At 43.6% G+C, this 21,266-nt stretch overlaps 1 long non-coding RNA gene across 9 annotated transcripts; it reads right to left on the reverse strand.

Annotated features, from left to right (window-relative positions):
* Positions 1-10,200: 10,200 nt before the first annotated feature.
* Positions 10,201-20,755, reverse strand: LOC146483850 (uncharacterized). 9 transcript variants are annotated; one of them, XR_014863695.1, is made up of 9 exons: positions 19,915-20,755; positions 19,175-19,235; positions 17,815-18,011; positions 17,146-17,252; positions 16,775-17,034; positions 15,747-15,843; positions 14,668-14,819; positions 14,093-14,173; positions 10,201-13,750 (listed from the first exon to the last, which is right to left on the reverse strand). It is a non-coding gene; the product is annotated as an uncharacterized LOC146483850 (long non-coding RNA). The 9 variants fall into 9 exon arrangements; XR_014863692.1 differs by having other exon boundaries at positions 17,808-18,011; XR_014863693.1 differs by having other exon boundaries at positions 14,048-14,173; positions 17,808-18,011.
* Between the last annotated feature and the right edge of the window lie 511 nt (positions 20,756-21,266).

The raw sequence follows: 21,266 nt of genomic DNA on the forward strand, positions 1-21,266 counted from the left end.
TTCTCCACGGGGGGGACTCCCGCTGTGACGCTGTCCTTGCTCACCTCACCGCAAGTCCATTATCCCACACGAATGGCCCGAATTGGCTTCGAGCCGGGAATTCGCCCGAAGATGGGTGAACTGTGCTTTTTCTCCACGGGGGGGGACTCCCGCTGTGACGCTGTCCTTGCTCACCTCACCGCAAGTCCATTATCCCACACGAATGGCCCGAGTTGGCTTCGAGCCGGGAATTCGCCCGAAGATGGGTGAACTGTGCTTTTTCTTCACGGGGGGGACTCCCGCTGTGACGCTGTCCTTGCTCACCTCACCGCAAGTCCATTATCCCACACGAATGGCCCGAATTGGCTTCGAGCCGGGAATTTGCCCGAAGATGGGTGAACTGTGCTTTTTCTCCACGGGGAGGGACTCCCGCTGTGACGCTGTCCTTGCTCACCTCACCGCAAGTCCATTATCCCACCCGAATGGCCCGAATTGGCTTCGAGCCGGGAATTCGCCCGAAGATGGGTGAACTGTGCTTTTTCTCCACGGGGGGGACTCCCGCTGTGACGCTGTCCTTGCTCACCTCACCGTAAGTCCATTATCCCACACGAATGGCCCGAATTGGCTTCGAGCCGGGAATTCGCCCGAAGATGGGTGAACTGTGCTTTTTCTCCACGGGGGGGGACTCCCGCTGTGACGCTGTCCTTGCTCACCTCACCGCAAGTCCATTATCCCACACGAATGGCCCGAGTTGGCTTCGAGCCGGGAATTCGCCCGAAGATGGGTGAACTGTGCTTTTTCTTCACGGGGGGGACTCCCGCTGTGACGCTGTCCTTGCTCACCTCACCGCAAGTCCATTATCCCACACGAATGGCCCGAATTGGCTTCGAGCCGGGAATTTGCCCGAAGATGGGTGAACTGTGCTTTTTCTCCACGGGGAGGGACTCCCGCTGTGACGCTGTCCTTGCTCACCTCACCGCAAGTCCATTATCCCACACGAATGGCCCGAATTGGCTTCGAGCCGGGAATTCGCCCGAAGATGGGTGAACTGTGCTTTTTCTCCACGAGGGGGACTCCCGCTGTGACGCTGTCCTTGCTCACCTCACCGCAAGTCCATTATCCCACACGAATGGCCCGAATTGGCTTCGAGCCGGGAATTCGCCCGAAGATGGATGAACTGTGCTTTTTCTCCACGGGGGGGGACTCCCGCTGTGACGCTGTCCTTGCTCACCTCACCGCAAGTCCATTATCCCACACGAATGGCCCGAGTTGGCTTAGAGCCGGGAATTCGCCCGAAGATGGGTGAACTGTGCTTTTTCTTCACGGGGGGGACTCCCGCTGTGACGCTGTCCTTGCTCACCTCACCGCAAGTCCATTATCCCACACGAATGGCCCGAATTGGCTTCGAGCCGGGAATTTGCCCGAAGATGGGTGAACTGTGCTTTTTCTCCACGGGGAGGGACTCCCGCTGTGACGCTGTCCTTGCTCACCTCACCGCAAGTCCATTATCCCACCCGAATGGCCCGAATTGGCTTCGAGCCGGGAATTCGCCCGAAGATGGGTGAACTGTGCTTTTTCTCCACGAGGGGGACTCCCGCTGTGACGCTGTCCTTGCTCACCTCACCGCAAGTCCATTATCCCACCCGAATGGCCCGAATTGGCTTCGAGCCGGGAATTCGCCCGAAGATGGGTGAACTGTGCTTTTTCTCCACGGGGGGGACTCCCGCTGTGACGCTGTCCTTGCTCACCTCACCGCAAGTCCATTATCCCACACGAATGGCCCGAGTTGGCTTCGAGCCGGGAATTCGCCCGAAGATGGGTGAACTGTGCTTTTTCTTCACGGGGGGGACTCCCGCTGTGACGCTGTCCTTGCTCACCTCACCGCAAGTCCATTATCCCACACGAATGGCCCGAATTGGCTTCGAGCCGGGAATTTGCCCGAAGATGGGTGAACTGTGCTTTTTCTCCACGGGGAGGGACTCCCGCTGTGACGCTGTCCTTGCTCACCTCACCGCAAGTCCATTATCCCACCCGAATGGCCCGAATTGGCTTCGAGCCGGGAATTCGCCCGAAGATGGGTGAACTGTGCTTTTTCTCCACGGGGGGGACTCCCGCTGTGACGCTGTCCTTGCTCACCTCACCGCAAGTCCATTATCCCACCCGAATGGCCCGAATTGGCTTCGAGCCGGGAATTCGCCCGAAGATGGGTGAACTGTGCTTTTTCTCCACGAGGGGGACTCCCGCTGTGACGCTGTCCTTGCTCACCTCACCGCAAGTCCATTATCCCACACGAATGGCCCGAGTTGGCTTCGAGCCGGGAATTCGCCCGAAGATGGGTGAACTGTGCTTTTTCTTCACGGGGGGGACTCCCGCTGTGACGCTGTCCTTGCTCACCTCACCGCAAGTCCATTATCCCACACGAATGGCCCGAATTGGCTTCGAGCCGGGAATTTGCCCGAAGATGGGTGAACTGTGCTTTTTCTCCACGGGGAGGGACTCCCGCTGTGACGCTGTCCTTGCTCACCTCACCGCAAGTCCATTATCCCACCCGAATGGCCCGAATTGGCTTCGAGCCGGGAATTCGCCCGAAGATGGGTGAACTGTGCTTTTTCTCCACTGGGGGGGACTCCCGCTGTGACGCTGTCCTTGCTCACCTCACCGCAAGTCCATTATCCCACACGAATGGCCCGAGTTGGCTTCGAGCCGGGAATTCGCCCGAAGATGGGTGAACTGTGCTTTTTCTTCACGGGGGGGACTCCCGCTGTGACGCTGTCCTTGCTCACCTCACCGCAAGTCCATTATCCCACACGAATGGCCCGAATTGGCTTCGAGCCGGGAATTTGCCCGAAGATGGGTGAACTGTGCTTTTTCTCCACGGGGAGGGACTCCCGCTGTGACGCTGTCCTTGCTCACCTCACCGCAAGTCCATTATCCCACCCGAATGGCCCGAATTGGCTTCGAGCCGGGAATTCGCCCGAAGATGGGTGAACTGTGCTTTTTCTCCACGGGGGGGGACTCCCGCTGTGACGCTGTCCTTGCTCACCTCACCGCAAGTCCATTATCCCACACGAATTGCCCGAGTTGGCTTCGAGCCGGGAATTCGCCCGAAGATGGGTGAACTGTGCTTTTTCTTCACGGGGGGGACTCCCGCTGTGACGCTGTCCTTGCTCACCTCACCGCAAGTCCATTATCCCACCCGAATGGCCCGAATTGGCTTCGAGCCGGGAATTCGCCCGAAGATGGGTGAACTGTGCTTTTTCTCCACGGGGGGGACTCCCGCTGTGACGCTGTCCTTGCTCACCTCACCGCAAGTCCATTATCCCACACGAATGGCCCGAATTGGCTTCGAGCCGGGAATTCGCCCGAAGATGGGTGAACTGTGCTTTTTCTCCACGGGGGGGGACTCCCGCTGTGACGCTGTCCTTGCTCACCTCACCGCAAGTCCATTATCCCACACGAATGGCCCGAGTTGGCTTCGAGCCGGGAATTCGCCCGAAGATGGGTGAACTGTGCTTTTTCTTCACGGGGGGGACTCCCGCTGTGACGCTGTCCTTGCTCACCTCACCGCAAGTCCATTATCCCACACGAATGGCCCGAATTGGCTTCGAGCCGGGAATTTGCCCGAAGATGGGTGAACTGTGCTTTTTCTCCACGGGGAGGGACTCCCGCTGTGACGCTGTCCTTGCTCACCTCACCGCAAGTCCATTATCCCACCCGAATGGCCCGAATTGGCTTCGAGCCGGGAATTCGCCCGAAGATGGGTGAACTGTGCTTTTTCTCCACGGGGGGGACTCCCGCTGTGACGCTGTCCTTGCTCACCTCACCGCAAGTCCATTATCCCACCCGAATGGCCCGAATTGGCTTCGAGCCGGGAATTTGCCCGAAGATGGGTGAACTGTGCTTTTTCTCCACGGGGAGGGACTCCCGCTGTGACGCTGTCCTTGCTCACCTCACCGCAAGTCCATTATCCCACCCGAATGGCCCGAATTGGCTTCGAGCCGGGAATTCGCCCGAAGATGGGTGAACTGTGCTTTTTCTCCACGGGGGGGACTCCCGCTGTGACGCTGTCCTTGCTCACCTCACCGCAAGTCCATTATCCCACACGAATGGCCCGAATTGGCTTCGAGCCGGGAATTCGCCCGAAGATGGGTGAACTGTGCTTTTTCTCCACGGGGGGGGACTCCCGCTGTGACGCTGTCCTTGCTCACCTCACCGCAAGTCCATTATCCCACACGAATGGCCCGAATTGGCTTCGAGCCGGGAATTTGCCCGAAGATGGGTGAACTGTGCTTTTTCTCCACGGGGAGGGACTCCCGCTGTGACGCTGTCCTTGCTCACCTCACCGCAAGTCCATTATCCCACACGAATGGCCCGAATTGGCTTCGAGCCGGGAATTTGCCCGAAGATGGGTGAACTGTGCTTTTTCTCCACGGGGAGGGACTCCCGCTGTGACGCTGTCCTTGCTCACCTCACCGCAAGTCCATTATCCCACCCGAATGGCCCGAATTGGCTTCGAGCCGGGAATTCGCCCGAAGATGGGTGAACTGTGCTTTTTCTCCACGGGGGGGACTCCCGCTGTGACGCTGTCCTTGCTCACCTCACCGCAAGTCCATTATCCCACACGAATGGCCCGAATTGGCTTCGAGCCGGGAATTCGCCCGAAGATGGGTGAACTGTGCTTTTTCTCCACGGGGGGGGACTCCCGCTGTGACGCTGTCCTTGCTCACCTCACCGCAAGTCCATTATCCCACACGAATGGCCCGAGTTGGCTTCGAGCCGGGAATTCGCCCGAAGATGGGTGAACTGTGCTTTTTCTTCACGGGGGGGACTCCCGCTGTGACGCTGTCCTTGCTCACCTCACCGCAAGTCCATTATCCCACACGAATGGCCCGAATTGGCTTCGAGCCGGGAATTTGCCCGAAGATGGGTGAACTGTGCTTTTTCTCCACGGGGAGGGACTCCCGCTGTGACGCTGTCCTTGCTCACCTCACCGCAAGTCCATTATCCCACCCGAATGGCCCGAATTGGCTTCGAGCCGGGAATTCGCCCGAAGATGGGTGAACTGTGCTTTTTCTCCACGGGGGGGACTCCCGCTGTGACGCTGTCCTTGCTCACCTCACCGCAAGTCCATTATCCCACACGAATGGCCCGAATTGGCTTCGAGCCGGGAATTCGCCCGAAGATGGGTGAACTGTGCTTTTTCTCCACGGGGGGGGACTCCCGCTGTGACGCTGTCCTTGCTCACCTCACCGCAAGTCCATTATCCCACACGAATGGCCCGAGTTGGCTTCGAGCCGGGAATTCGCCCGAAGATGGGTGAACTGTGCTTTTTCTTCACGGGGGGGACTCCCGCTGTGACGCTGTCCTTGCTCACCTCACCGCAAGTCCATTATCCCACACGAATGGCCCGAATTGGCTTCGAGCCGGGAATTTGCCCGAAGATGGGTGAACTGTGCTTTTTCTCCACGGGGAGGGACTCCCGCTGTGACGCTGTCCTTGCTCACCTCACCGCAAGTCCATTATCCCACCCGAATGGCCCGAATTGGCTTCGAGCCGGGAATTCGCCCGAAGATGGGTGAACTGTGCTTTTTCTCCACGGGGGGGACTCCCGCTGTGACGCTGTCCTTGCTCACCTCACCGCAAGTCCATTATCCCACACGAATGGCCCGAATTGGCTTCGAGCCGGGAATTCGCCCGAAGATGGGTGAACTGTGCTTTTTCTCCACGGGGGGGGACTCCCGCTGTGACGCTGTCCTTGCTCACCTCACCGCAAGTCCATTATCCCACACGAATTGCCCGAGTTGGCTTCGAGCCGGGAATTCGCCCGAAGATGGGTGAACTGTGCTTTTTCTTCACGGGGGGGACTCCCGCTGTGACGCTGTCCTTGCTCACCTCACCGCAAGTCCATTATCCCACCCGAATGGCCCGAATTGGCTTCGAGCCGGGAATTTGCCCGAAGATGGGTGAACTGTGCTTTTTCTCCACGGGGAGGGACTCCCGCTGTGACGCTGTCCTTGCTCACCTCACCGCAAGTCCATTATCCCACCCGAATGGCCCGAATTGGCTTCGAGCCGGGAATTCGCCCGAAGATGGGTGAACTGTGCTTTTTCTCCACGGGGGGGACTCCCGCTGTGACGCTGTCCTTGCTCACCTCACCGCAAGTCCATTATCCCACACGAATGGCCCGAATTGGCTTCGAGCCGGGAATTCGCCCGAAGATGGGTGAACTGTGCTTTTTCTCCACGGGGGGGGACTCCCGCTGTGACGCTGTCCTTGCTCACCTCACCGCAAGTCCATTATCCCACACGAATGGCCCGAGTTGGCTTCGAGCCGGGAATTCGCCCGAAGATGGGTGAACTGTGCTTTTTCTTCACGGGGGGGACTCCCGCTGTGACGCTGTCCTTGCTCACCTCACCGCAAGTCCATTATCCCACCCGAATGGCCCGAATTGGCTTCGAGCCGGGAATTTGCCCGAAGATGGGTGAACTGTGCTTTTTCTCCACGGGGAGGGACTCCCGCTGTGACGCTGTCCTTGCTCACCTCACCGCAAGTCCATTATCCCACCCGAATGGCCCGAATTGGCTTCGAGCCGGGAATTCGCCCGAAGATGGGTGAACTGTGCTTTTTCTCCACGGGGGGGGACTCCCGCTGTGACGCTGTCCTTGCTCACCTCACCGCAAGTCCATTATCCCACACGAATGGCCCGAGTTGGCTTCGAGCCGGGAATTCGCCCGAAGATGGGTGAACTGTGCTTTTTCTTCACGGGGGGGACTCCCGCTGTGACGCTGTCCTTGCTCACCTCACCGCAAGTCCATTATCCCACACGAATGGCCCGAATTGGCTTCGAGCCGGGAATTTAAGGGCGCCTTTTTGTTTAAAGACTGGATGATTCTTATTATTTATCAATTTACAGTATTTATTGCAGCTGGCTTCGGTTTTTTATCGATGCGTAAGTCAGGAGATCCACTCTTAAATGTTTTTTCTCTTTTTTTGTTTTTCAACACTAGGATTGGGTCTTAGTTCGACTGAACAACGTTGCAGTCTTAAATTTTTACGCGTGAAAAACACATAAGCCAATTTTTATTTAAATCGAGGTTGAACGAAAAAATCTATTTTATTCCTAAGCGAGATGAAGCTTATTTAATGGGACGAGTGAGCGTGGTGGGTTGACTGTGGTAGAGAATTAAGGTTCCCTTTGCATTGTGGGTAATGTCGGACATTTTTGACGCGGAACACACAGTCGCGAGGTTAGGGGAAAATATTATAAGTCGAAAACCAACTCGTCATTTCCCGAATTCGAGGTTTACATTGGTTGGCAAATGGGCCACAACTCACGGTAATACCGGCTAAACTAAAGATTACCGTGGACAGGAATATTGAAGAGTTGCTGATAAACTTTCCGTCTGGATCGATCCACCAGCCATCGTCAAAACGATAGCGCCCAAAAGCGCTTTTAACGATGGAAGGATGGAAGACACGTCTCAGTTCTTTGAAAGGTGCCAGTGACTTGCGGGTATCGGGACTTTATGATGTCCGTCAACCACCAGACGGCTCAAATATTGAGAATAACTACGCCACATGAATGTAACATCACACGACCACGAACGCTCGTTAACGTAAGCTCAGCTTCCCGCTAATGGACGTCACAACGCTGTGCGAAATGACTATTTCCCAGATTCTCTCGTTTTTTCAACCTTGCACAACGACAACGAAAACTATGGATTTATTCAGTTTCTTTATATTTCCAAACGAGTAAGTTACCTTTAACATCTAGCTTGCAGTTCTGTACTATAACAGTTAAGACATTAAAACAAAGCAAATAACTTTATTTTAACTCAATTGAATTGGTCATTCAATTCCATGACCATTTGTCAATGCAATCCAGGGATGTCAAGGTAACACTGCCTGACATTTTCTAGAGACTAAACAATGCAGAAAAAAATTACACTTACCTTAACATTTTACGCCCTAACAGTGATCAGCATCAAATGTCTCTTTGTAATATAAATGCTTATCAACTCCTGAGGTGAGGAGAAGTTAGCATATGATCACCCAAGGTTTATTCTCTTCAGATTTTCATAGTAATGAGCTAGAAACATTCTACTTTCTAGAGAATGAAACTGGTTCTTCAAATTTATAGTTCACAAATTTCATCTTTGAGACAAAGGATGACATATAAAGCCAATAATTAGACAAAATGTCCAAAATTACTACTCATGGTGTTAAGGCAGCCATGTTGGTGTAACTGGAACAACAATTTCTTTTTCTCCCGAGAGTTAACTTCAATTTTTGTGTAACAAAATGTTCTTTGTATGGGTACACCAACATGGCAGTATTAAAAAACCAACACCTATTTATTAAATAATTAAAGCAGAAATGGGAAATATTATCGAGTGCCATGCATCACATTTTTGCAATATGGAACTTTCCTCATTAGTGTCCCATTAGCCGTGGATAAGCATACACCATCACATCACTACATTGCTTGAAGCGAGAATGTAATTTCATTCTGTGAACAATAAAACTTTATTAAGTCAATTTTAAAAATATTAATGGCACAAACAAAATAACAATGGTTGGGAATTTTCTAACACTAGCTTTTGGTAAATGCACAACATTGTGTCTAAATCATAACCGAAAGTCAGTGAAAACTTAGGGTATTTTATTTTAAGCTACTCGTAAGCTTTGCCAAAACGTTTCTTTGTTGACAAAGGAAAGGTCACCACTTCTGTTAAGTGGCAACTCATGCCATTTTCGTGTACACACTGGTTTTCACAGCACTGAGTTATGCCTTTTGGGGTTCTCTAATAATGTCTCATATGCACAAGATAATTATTGTATGAGAAAATGTACAAAATGTGTTCCAAAATGTTGATTTCAACATTGGTGTCTACAATTAGTATGTAGGTGGAGCTCTGACAATGACTATGTCTATAACCTCCACAATACAGATGCTTCTCCAGTATAAACCTTTACCAGTATCCCTGTAGTGTCCATATTACAGGGCCGGGTTGTTTGAAAGCCGATAAACTCTAATCTATGATTGGAAGTTAATCAGCACTTTTATCGCGCTCCTTTAAAATGCTTTTAAAGGCTAATGTTGATCTAAAGGTAAGGAATAGTCTAGGTAAAAACTGAAGGCCAAAAATCTTTTCGAAGAATCTTTGTTGACAGGCGCGTAGGAGGGTGGGTTCAAGGGGTTCGAACGAACCCCCTTCGAAGATCAATAATGGCGGAAGAAAAAGCACAATGAGGAGGTTGAACAACTACATGAGGTGTACCATGCGAGAGAGTAGAATGTCCGCCCTGGTTCTAATGCATATCAAATATAATATGCCTGTCAATCTTGACGAGAAAGTCAATTTGTTCGAAGCCCTACACCCGGGGATGATGCAGTTTACCAGCTTGGTATATGACTATCAGCAGATCGAATAGCTTTCAGACCTTGACAGGGTGCGGAATGTACATTGAACTTTCTTGTTTAAGTTAAAACAATTATGCAGTAGAAATGATGTATATAGCTTTAAAAGCTGCTGTAAAACAAATTTGTGATTTGCCTAAAATGGGTCTCAAAATGCAGGAAATGAGGTTTCTGGGAACCTAGATTTTCAAAAATTTCCGGGGTAGCATGCCCCCGGACCCCCCTAGTAAGAGCGCCTCCGGCGCTCAGCAAGATTGGGGGCTCAATGAACACCCCTATCTAACCCTTACCTACGCGCCTGGTTGATTAGCAATTAAATTCGAGGCAAAGTTTTTGTTTAATCCAGGATTACCTTAATCGGGCTTTGAACAACTGTCCCCAGAAGTTTAACTTAATGCAAATAATTCTTCCTTGATGTACACACAACCAATGCTATTACACTAATTCTTCAACAAGGGTTCTTTATATCTCGCATGAAAATCCATGAAATTGCTTGTTTCAACATCAATGAAACTCAAATTTGGTCTTGTTATTATTCCCTTTATAGTAAATAATTGAACATTTAATTATATTATATATAATAATTATATTATATTTTATTATATTATATTATATTTAATTATTATATTAAGGGGCTTGTGCTTGGTGATGCTGTCAGAAACTATTAAATTATATTTTATTTTAATGGCACAATTGCCAACATATCACATCTTCTTCAAGTCAGGGTACTGGCATCTTATGTATCTCTATTCTGGGTTTCATTGTCATTTCAACATTCTCTACAATAAATCCAATAAACCTTGTCAAGAACAACTGTTTTATTCCATTAAATTATCGAAAATCCTAGGAATCAAATATACATTGATAAATTGTAAAAGACAGTACTTTTCAGTGCTTTCAAATAAGAACTGAACATAAATTCATTTTCTCTAAAGGTAAATGAATTTACTCCTGCAAATGATGGCTTCTAAGGAATCAATAGAATACACATTGGTGTCACATGGACAGGTCTACTGTCAACCTACTGACCACAAGAGTAATGTAAAGACCTTCAAACAACATTTAACACTGCATCTTAATGAAGCAAACATCAGATGTATGTAAGTTCAAAATGAAGCCAACTACCCCTCGCAATACTGAAAAATATTTATAAGTACACTTTGATTATCTGGGAATACTGTTTGTTTTGACATATGATATTTCTACAGCCTGTACTGGTCATCATTACAATCAAATAAATTGTGAGTCATTACTGGATGGTAATAGTTCATGGATTAAATAACAAAGTCAAAATGATACTTAAGAAGTGATGTTACTGGCTATGAAGGGTGTAAAAATGTATTTTTGCATTTGGACCTGTTAGTCAACTGTTTGTCTATTGTTAGCAAAATAAGGTTTTGTATGTTGTCTCTGCCTTGTTGTCTTAAATTCATTGATTTATGTCAGTCTTACCGATGAAGTAGCATGACATGCACAGGATTTTATATTGTTAACTGCTTCCTGTCCGTCTGTAAGTTTGCCTCTGTCATAAGGTTACCGTATACCTTCAGAGGTGTCTCGCCTCCAAGCGATGTAGTGCATCCAGTTTTTGGCTTACTTTGGTGACTTTCGTGCGCCAATTTTGTGCAAATCAATCCATTAGTTTAGTAAGCAACCCTAAGTTCATCCGTCCGTTTGCTGTAAACACAGTCTCTATGACTATATGTAGAAGACATGTGCCAAATTAGGTTTTCATTACCAGTCTCTCAACAGTGAAAACGATGTTACGATGGTAACTGTTTAGATGCTCAAGCAAATCAGAGGCTTTCTTTTTTTCCTTTTGGAGACACAATCATCAACATACCGGTCGTAAAAAGGTGGGTTACAGGGTCGGAGAACGTCCGACTCTAGTTTGGCCATGAAGATATTTGCGCGGACTGGGGATAAAGGGTTTCCCATGCCGCATCCGTCAATTTGTTTGCAGAGGTGAGCGTTGAGACTGAACACTGTGTTTTTGGTGATATTACAGAGAAGGTGCTGAAGATAAGTTTAGAACTGAGTTGAGGTAGTTTGCTGTGCGTGTAAATTTCTTTGATGATGTAGTCAATGGTGTTATCAAGAGGTACTTCAGTGAAAAGTGAGGAAACGTCGTATGATACTCGGACTTCGTCGCCATCGAGGGTTCTGTTATTATTTAGAAGGTTGGCAAAGTCCGTAGTGGTTTTGATGCTGTATTCGTTCTCAGTAAGAGGGAGTAAGTAGGAGGCCAGGTACCTGGCTGTTTCGTAGTAAAAGGTGTCGCAAGTGCTTACTATCGGACGGAGTTTGAGATTTTCTTTAGTGATTTCACCAGGGTTGTTGAATTTGTGAGTTTTGGCAGTCCCATACAGGAAAGCGGGTTGGTTAGAGGTCGGTTTGATCTTTTCGAGAGGCAGTTTCTAAATGCGGGATACCCCAAGCGTTTTATTTCTTACACAGTGAACAGTTTTCTACAAGATCCACCCGAACATGACAATCTTATCCCGAGTTTTCTCTTTGAAGAGCGTAAGACGATTTTCATCAAGCTCCCTCACTGCCAAAGAAATGAAAAACTTAGCAAAACTTTTATCTCTAAGCTGAACAATCTCACAGGTTTCAAACACATTTTCATCGTCCTCTGGCAAAGAAGACAAATAAAAAGTCTTTTCAACCTTAAGGACAAAAACACTCACAGATCACAGATCACATGTGGTCTATAAAGGCGACTGTTCTTGTGGTGTTGATTACATCGGGGAAACATTCAAACCTGCCCGTCACCTATGGGAGAATCCAACCCATTCTTTTAGTTGGCAAATACTTTGTACGGCCCAATCTTTTCACAAGCGCAGAATCATTGAAGGCTTAATGATCCAACAATGGAGCCCCAGTCTGAACAAACAAGTACATTCTTACGTAGCAAAACGTTTCCCATCGGGAATCACCTAAAGCATATAAAATATGCCTGTAGCGGACGGTCTTTTTACCCTGAGGATGACTTGATTAGTCGAGATCGCTTGTTTTTAATATCTTTTTAACTTTTTAGCCTTGTAAATAGTATGGTAAATCTCAAGCGAATATTATGGACAAAAAAATTATTAAAAAGATCGTAAAAAAAACTAATTCACAAACGCACGCCATCATTCACACGCTTGGCTAGTGTTTAAGCGGCAGTCATCAATGAAATCCTCTTGTGGAATTTTGTGGAAAGGTGTCCTGGAGCCTCTTACGCATGTGTGTACTGACCTTAAATCTCAAAAGAAAGCAATGTTCTAATACAAGTGATAGTAATGTGATAAGGTTCGTCATTCTTTTATGAGAGCTTCTCGGCTAGGCGTTTGAGAAAGGAATTGCAGTCGGCTCCCATCCCACTGTTGGTTCCAAAAACTAGGGAAGTGAAAGATCCCATTTCAACATCCAGCACTAATTATTATTATTATCATCATTATTATTATTATTATTATTATTATTATTATTATTATTATTATTATTATTATTATTATTATTATTATTATTACCCCATTTGTTGCAGTGGCACAAAGTACTGAATTATTCCAAACTCGTTGACAAAGTAGACCACACTACAGTGTTGTTTTGCTATATTTTTTTCAGTCTCCCAATTTAGTAAGGCACTTGTGCTCGGCTATTAAGATTTGAAACTCACATACAGTTATTATTATTATTATTATTATTATTATGGGCAGTAAAACTATCTGTACGCACAGTATAAGAAGCACCACAGAGCGCGTAGCGTAACCTGTGAGCCGAGGGAAACTTAAAATAGCACGTGAATAAATCAATAAAATATATACACATATATAAAAAATACAAAATATATAAAAATATATAAAGGACATAGTCTAAAAATATAAAATATAAAAAAATACCTACAGTCTATATAAAAATTTATAAAAGTCATTGCTGTTCTATTCATGGCTGGTCTACCAATCTTATTATTATTATTATTATTATTATTATTATTATTATTATTATTATTATTATTATTGTTGATATTATTATCAATAAAGATTTAGTAATGCAGAGACATGCAAAAATTAACAATAAAAACCGACATTTCGGTGTCTTCATGACGCCATTATTATTATTATTATTATTATTATTATTATTATTATTATTATTATTATTATTATTATTATTATTATTATCCTGGTGTACTCCCTATTGCAAAATACCATGTCAGCCACCATTGTCCTTTGAAACTTTTCAACTGCTACACAGCTGTCCTGTGAAACTCCTGACTTCTTGAAAGCTTCTTTCAACTTTGCAGTTGGCTTAAATGTTGTTAGCTTGCCTCCAATTCAACAGATTGTTATGGTAAAAGTCACTATGAATGGTCTTTAAAAAGAAAAAGAAAACATAACTACATTTAAATTACATAATCTTCTTATAGTACTGTGAAATCTGACAGTCTCTAGTTGAATTGGCTCTCTCCTTCAAACAACCAGACCTGTGAGTTGTTACTATGTACACTAAATGGCATTTTTTATGACAAGATGGTTCACTCTATGAAATAATAAACAATAACACTGGATTTTCATCACATTGAAAGCACTTCCACTTAGGTAGGATGTTATACATGTTTTCTCTAGTGTTTTCTTTTAATTTGAATTAAGAAATTAGTAATAATTTTACCAACTGTCATTTGCTGGAAATCATCTTGATAACAAAGTCTCTTACATCACTATGGTCCTTAGTACTGAAGATCCACCTGGACACCTCATAAGATAGCTGATGTTGAACGCACATGCTCCAAAGAGCCTGTTTTAGAAAAACCACACCGGTGACGTTATTTGGACTATTGATTGAAAAAATAAAAAATATTTGTGGTACATGTTAACTGCAAGTAATTACGATGAAAAATTTATTACAGCAAGGAGCAAAGGGTTTTCAAAGGGCTTCTATCAGTCAAGAAATAACCTTAGGGTTTGTACCCTTTTGGGTTTTTGAAATTCTATGACTTTCCATAATTTGGTTACTTGTTTGCAGAAACTGTCAAGCAAATCTCTTTCCCGTCTTACTAATTTTTTTTCAAAGCTCAAACATTTCTATAACACAGTTTTTGTACAATGAATGTTGTTTTCGAAGACTTTCCATGGTTTCCATGACTTTCCAAGTCTTTTCATAACTCATACTAGTTAACCCTGTCACTGTAATGTACGTACACTGTAAATCTGATTTTTTTTATACAATGCTGAAGCTTCAAAAAGGAACCACATGTCAAATTATTATTATTGTTTTGAAATAAAGAGTACCTGTTTTCCAATCATCCCTGTCCCATGGATGAGCTTTGTCAAGCTTCCATTCATCCGTTCAAAACCAAAACAAGACCACAATGGTCCCCAGCACTTCATATACTTTGCAAGGTGTATTAAGTTGTGATGGTTGATTCTGCAGCTGCCTTCACCTAGAATAAAAATATATAATTATTTTACATTTTTCCTTGTGATGTCATAATTACTTTATCTAACTGGGATTTAGCCTGAATTAACAGTAATTTGAAATACAGGTATCTTAAAAATCGTAATTACTTGCCCTGAAGAGCATAAAGGGGTTGATCATGTTGGCAATAAGGTCTTCCCTTGGAAACACTGTTTAAAGCTCATGAGGTATAACCATTGCAAATAATTATTGTAGCTTACCATACAAGGGTTCATACTGGGCATAAAAAGGGTCAAGCACTGCTCCACTTTCACCAAATCACTTTCTGAAATTTAGTCCCCAAGAAGAATGTGTATGCCTTCCACCAGCAAGGCAAAGTGCTTTAAATGTATATCTGGCAGGAATTACCATCAAGGTAGGGCAAGGCATAAAACAAAAGCCAGCTTAACAATTCAGATGCTGTATCCAAAATGTCAGAAAGTAATTTATTTAATTAGAAGCTATTTACATCACAAATTGTCTGATCAAATGAGTCATGACAGTGTAGTACTTACAACTGTAAACTGGCATAAAAATTAAATTAACTGTACGGTTTTTAGTAATTTACATGACTAAGATGTTGTTTGAGACAAAAAAATAGTGGACCAAGCTGTCATTTGAGCCAGCCAGCTAGACAGGAAAACACACAGTATACCATCCTCAAATTAAAGATAGCCTTTTACATATCTTGTCCCTTGTAGTCACTATTAACCCTTGATTAGCCAGGACTTCATCTTTGTCACAGAGCTTGGTGCTGACTACTTTACATACATGTGTAGGCCATAGAATTAAATAGTAGGGCTGTCAAATTACAGTACCAAGGTGGTTTCTAAATGGGGTTGGTTCTTTTACAATGAAAGTATATGATGAGATAATAATATTTCACAAAACGTAGGGTCATAATTACATGTACCTTTCACATGACCTCAATTTGAGTTCAGGCTTCAAGGCAAAAGCCTGATGAAATCAGGTGTTCACATTTTCAGCAGTCTTGAATCTACTTTAGAGATCTAAGTGTAAAAAGGGGGACCAACCATTAATAAGCTAGTGATCTGTAATACAGTTTGGAATATAATTTTCAAATAATCATCAATCCAAGACATGTTGCTATAATGCTAAGAGAAACGTAAGATCTACTTTTTCTTACTCCCTAAGACTGTATCTCAAATTTCCCGCACTGAATGTTAAAGCAAATTTAAATGTTGATCTTTTTTCCAGTTTTCTTTAAATTATTTTTAGGCATAGTTTAAAGGTTGACACAAAACCCTGAATGTCATGGTTTTTCAAAGGCAATGCATTAATTCATTTGATATTTTTAATTTTGATGGTCCTTGTTTGTTTTGTTATATGTTGCATTTTACCCTCTCCTTGATGAGTCTTATATTTGGTCAACAAAGGTTATGAAAAGCTGTCTGTTTTAATCATTTCTTGTTATTAACTACTCAGACAATCAGTTTCTATTTAAAACTAACTACATGGCCAATGAAAAATCCTGATCTTTGTTCTTTGCACCAAACCAAAGTGACAGCAAATCCTTTGTCACTCTGAGTAACACTCCATGCATAATTATAATCTGGAGGAAATGCCAGGTCAAAAAGATCATCTAGGATGATGAAGGGTGAGAAGCCCAGTATTCCTTTAACATGCTGTATGTTTGATAAGATTCATAGTGAAAATAGAGAACAACATTGGGTCAAATGCATTATGGACTGAACAGGTTTTCTACTTCTCAAGGAAATTATATGCACTGAATCTACCCCACAGCAACAACAACAACAAATATAGCACTCCCATCTCCTTATTTTCTTTGTTTGTTTAATTGTTTGTTTTTGCACCTGTCGTGGGCTTTGTACTTTTCCAACATCACCAAATTTTTCCCTATATAACTTTTCTGTCCAATTTATTAAAAAAAATAAATTATGTGACTTACATTTTACATACCTTTCCTGCTGTTATGGCTTGACTTGCATTTTCCATGATACTCTGATGATTTTTTTTCTTTCTCATTTGGATTGTACGGGTAATATCTGGCCCACCCTTTTCCAGATCATACATGCTGGCCTCTTGCCTCACAAGTGCTGCATCCACATTCACCATTGTGCTAATGCATATCAACCTGTACATGTAGATCCATACTGCTAACCAATACAGCTCCTTTGAAATTGGTACAGCCATTCCTGACGGCATACCCACAGCAAGTCCTTTCAAAATAGAAAAGATTTAAACCATAAAGGGCAAAAACTAACACAAATAAAGAGGTTTTTTTTTTTGGGAACGATATTATTTGTAACAAATAAAATAATAATACTCACCTTTTTTTGTAGTGACTGCGCAGATGCCAAGAAAGGAGTTAGAAATGGGCTCAGGCTTTGCCTTACCTTGCCAAAGTCCCCAAACAGCTAAGTTCTTTTTTGAGAACCTGACAAAAAGTGAACAAAGGATTTAAAAAAGTAAAAATTTATCCTGATAGCAAACCCATGGCATAAAAGAAAAAAAGACCAACATCTGAATCAGAAGGAGTACTCAATAAAAAAAATTATTAAGGACTCAATAGGCCATTTGTGAGTTGCTTTGAACCGCATTATGAAGGCGAGGCTAAGTGCAAAGTTTTTATTGTGAAAATTTGTTGTCATTGAAATGCAAATAACACTAATTTTCATATGAAAAGCTTTGCACTTAGCCCTACTTTCACAAAAACTTCAAGGCAGCTCGGAAATGGGCTATTACTGAATTCTGCTGACATGACAAATTACATACAATTACAAAGAAAAGGATAAAAATAAAAACACATACAAATTATTTAAAGTTACAATTGCAAATCATTAGGATACCATTCGTCCCTCTTAAATTTGTATAAAAGCACCCCTCTAAGCTGATTCCTAAAACTATTGACATCAATACATAACTTAATATCATTATTAAGTAAGAAAAACAATCTAAGATTTATTATTATTTTCAAAATAAAATTAATTACCTCTGACCTTTAGGCAGGTTATTAATTGCCAGATAAATTGGCAATACTCCAATACCAGAACTCTTAAGTATTGGAATCCCATCAGTGTTGAATATCAAACAGGTTCGCAGTGTTCCCTGTAAGATGATCCATCAATAATGTCACATATTTTGAAAGGGTGTTGTCTTGTCAACTTGTTCGCCACATGATTCCACACTTCCTCCTCTGTGAGAAATCAAAATAATTATGTACAGTAAGCACTGAGTGCCAAAAAAATATGCAATTAATACTTTTAGTTTGCTTGTTTAATCAGGACTCTTATGAGGCAGGTTGTGAATGCAAATATTACACAAAAGTTTCCTCATCATGATCACCAAATGAAGGCTACATTTTAATAATAACAATAATAATTATAATAATAATGATAACAAAAATTTCTATAGTGCAAATTAAACTAAAGTTTTCAAATGCGCTTTACAAATAGCATCAATTAAACTATAAAACATAAAAATTAGGTCATAAATATTATGCTAACTAATTCTGTTAAAAATTAAAAATCATATAAAGGTTATTCTAAAAAACTACTCGAGACATGTTCTCTTAAAAAGGAGAGTCTTAAGTTTCCGTTTAAAAATGTCGACTCTGTGTTCCTTCCTGACTTCCAGATATAGTCCATTTCACAATCGAGGAGCCACAGAGGCGAAGGCTCGGTCTCCGAGGGTGGGCAGCATTTTAACTGCCAGAGGTTTGAGCATATAGTTATCATTAGATCTCAAACCAATGCTGGAATTCGGCTTCAATGTAATTAAGTCAGTATATTTTGGGGAGGTGCCATGGAGAGCTTTATATGTGATTAGAAACTATCTAGAGGCTCTTTTCTACAGATTTGCATTTCAAAACAGGTTCAATGCTATGTTTGCACAATTTTCTGCTCCAGAAAATATTAACTTGAATTGTGACCCATAAATGCATGGTTAAGTATTGGTTTGTACATTTGCTTATGTTAATGAATTCCAGAATAATATTAATGTGAGCTCAATTAGCAGCTATTTCTGCATAAAGAACACAATGCAGAGGTAATGGGCAAAATATGGGTGACAGGGAAGTGCACTAATCTAGGGATAAGGGAAACCAGGTGCGGAGCTCTCCTGGCAGGAGACAAGATCAAGTGGTACCGGGGGTAGCCACCTTGGACAGATCAGAGGTCCGTCCTAATCAGTCTCCAGTAGGGTGAGTCCCATATCCCCTAGTCACAGGGAACTGGGGGAATCAGGAGGGGGGCAATCCTGAGTGGAGTACAGATCAGGGAGGACCGCGGATCAACACCCTGTGATGGATATTTTTCCGGACCTGTCTCCAAGGGCTAAGCCTTACTGTGGGGTACTTACTGTGAAGAAACACTTTCTCCTTTTCAACTTTTGGTCCTCCCTGGAGCCCTGACACCTCAACCTTGATAAGAAAACAAAGAAATTATGTTTGGTTGACATTTACACCACATGGTCATCATCAGAGACCCAGGGCCAGTCAGTCAGGATCAGGCAAAATGGTTCAATGAAAGGTGCCAAGAACACCCGTTCTTGAAAACTTTTGTGGTCCATTTCGCCAGAAACCCGACTGACTGGGCCTGGGTCTCCAAGGATACCCCATGGTAAGCAATAAACTGCAAGTGCTAACTATCTTTTATCAATTAATTTAACACAGGATGGTGGCATCAGTTCATGCTAATTTGCTATTTTGATATAGGTTCCATTAAATCTTGCACAACACCTTACAGAGCAGCACAATATTGATTAGGGTAAGGGATTGGGAGGTGAGATTGGTAATTTGGAAATATATTATTGTCATAAAATTTAACTTATAAGTACAATCAGAACATGTCTCAACTGTTTTGCACAGCATTGTAGTTTATGGCAGAAGGGCAATAGCCCATAGTGGTTTCTTGGTCTCAAACTAACAAAAAATGTAGATAATTATCATGAGCAACAGTAATAATATAAAACAGCAGTCATAAAGACCTGGTATAAACAAAGTTGGTATAATAGTATATTCAACCACTCGGATCACACTGTTTACAAACGATAATCTCCCTAACTCAAAATGAATAGCCATGACTCTAAATTGTGAATACCTTGTCTTTCGTCCGTATTCCTCTTTGATGCAATTCTGACATACCACTTCAGATTCCCGAAATAACGGAAAACAGCTCTCAAAGACTTAGTCATGGTACATAACCGATCTTGTCCTCTATGGCAACAAATAAGGCTTTCACCTTCAATACAGAAAGCTCGCAGAAATAAGGCTGAGGACAGTGCAGTGAAATCAAACGGAGGAAATCTACAAAAGCTTGATAAGTTAAGCAGTGTTTAAGAGCATAGGATATAACCATCGTCAAATGTTCAGTCTTAGCACTCGGAGCAATCTATCAGGTTAACGAGATGGAAGAAGCTGATACAACGGAGGTCAAACAGCTCCAAGCGGCTAGTTGCGACTGTCTCTGAAATATCCATCCAAATCAGAGTCATTGCAAAAGTCTGAGTCATAATCAACGTCGCTCTCGCTTACTGTGTTGTTTTGATCCGAGTCAGCTGTATAGGAACAGATCAGTGTTGTTGTCATGTACGCAAAAGTCTGACGTGTTGCATTCGTTCTGATCTTCCTCGATAGTTCAACATCTTGTCGCATGAAGGTTATGGAAAGCGTCTGGTTTCTCATATGATTCATAGTATTCGTCCGTTTCTTGGTGCTCTGCAATCATTTCCCTTCCTTTTCCTTGATAAGGGCCACGTTTGACGTTCCTTTCGCTAACTCCAGATTCGTTACGATATGCACCTCTACGATACTTGGTATATTTCCCATCGAGGGTGAGGCTATTACTACTTTAATCTTTCCTTGATGAATAAGCTCCTCTTTTTCGAGTGGAAGCTGTGTTTTTCTACCCTCGACTTCACTTGGTCCGCCATGTTGATTTCTTGTTCAAAGTGCCTCATGGGATTAAAGTATGTTGTTTCCAGTCTCTCGCAGTTGTTCATCCATTGCTTTCTCTTGCGTGAAATTTTATGTTTACGCGTCCTCTTTAATCTTTAATCTTTAATTTTGAACTTATTCACCACACGCGAACGGAGCCTGTCATCACTCAGAAAAGGATTCGTCTCTTTATTAAGCGCTATTGTAATGATTTAAATATCAAGCAAGTATTTTCTTCTTTTAAGATCCTGACGGGCTCCGTTCGCGTGTGGTGTATAAGTTTGCATGTGTGGGCTAGCCCTGGGCTGTAATGCCTGTTATGTCGGAAATCAAGACTGTGGTGAAATCATAGGTGAATTAATTTAAGCTAAGGAGAAATCAAGAAAACGGTGAACTCATTGCTGAAACTACGGAGAGAAGTCGAGAAAACGTTTAACTCATGATCTTAACTAAGGAAGAAAACCAAGACAACAGTGATCTACGGAGAGAAATCAAGAACACGTTGAACTCAAGGTT

The sequence above is a fragment of the Pavona decussata genome, unplaced genomic scaffold (genome assembly GCF_977016875.1).
Source record: "Pavona decussata unplaced genomic scaffold, jaPavDecu1.1 SCAFFOLD_37, whole genome shotgun sequence".
NCBI classification, from domain to species: Eukaryota; Metazoa; Cnidaria; class Anthozoa; order Scleractinia; family Agariciidae; genus Pavona; species Pavona decussata.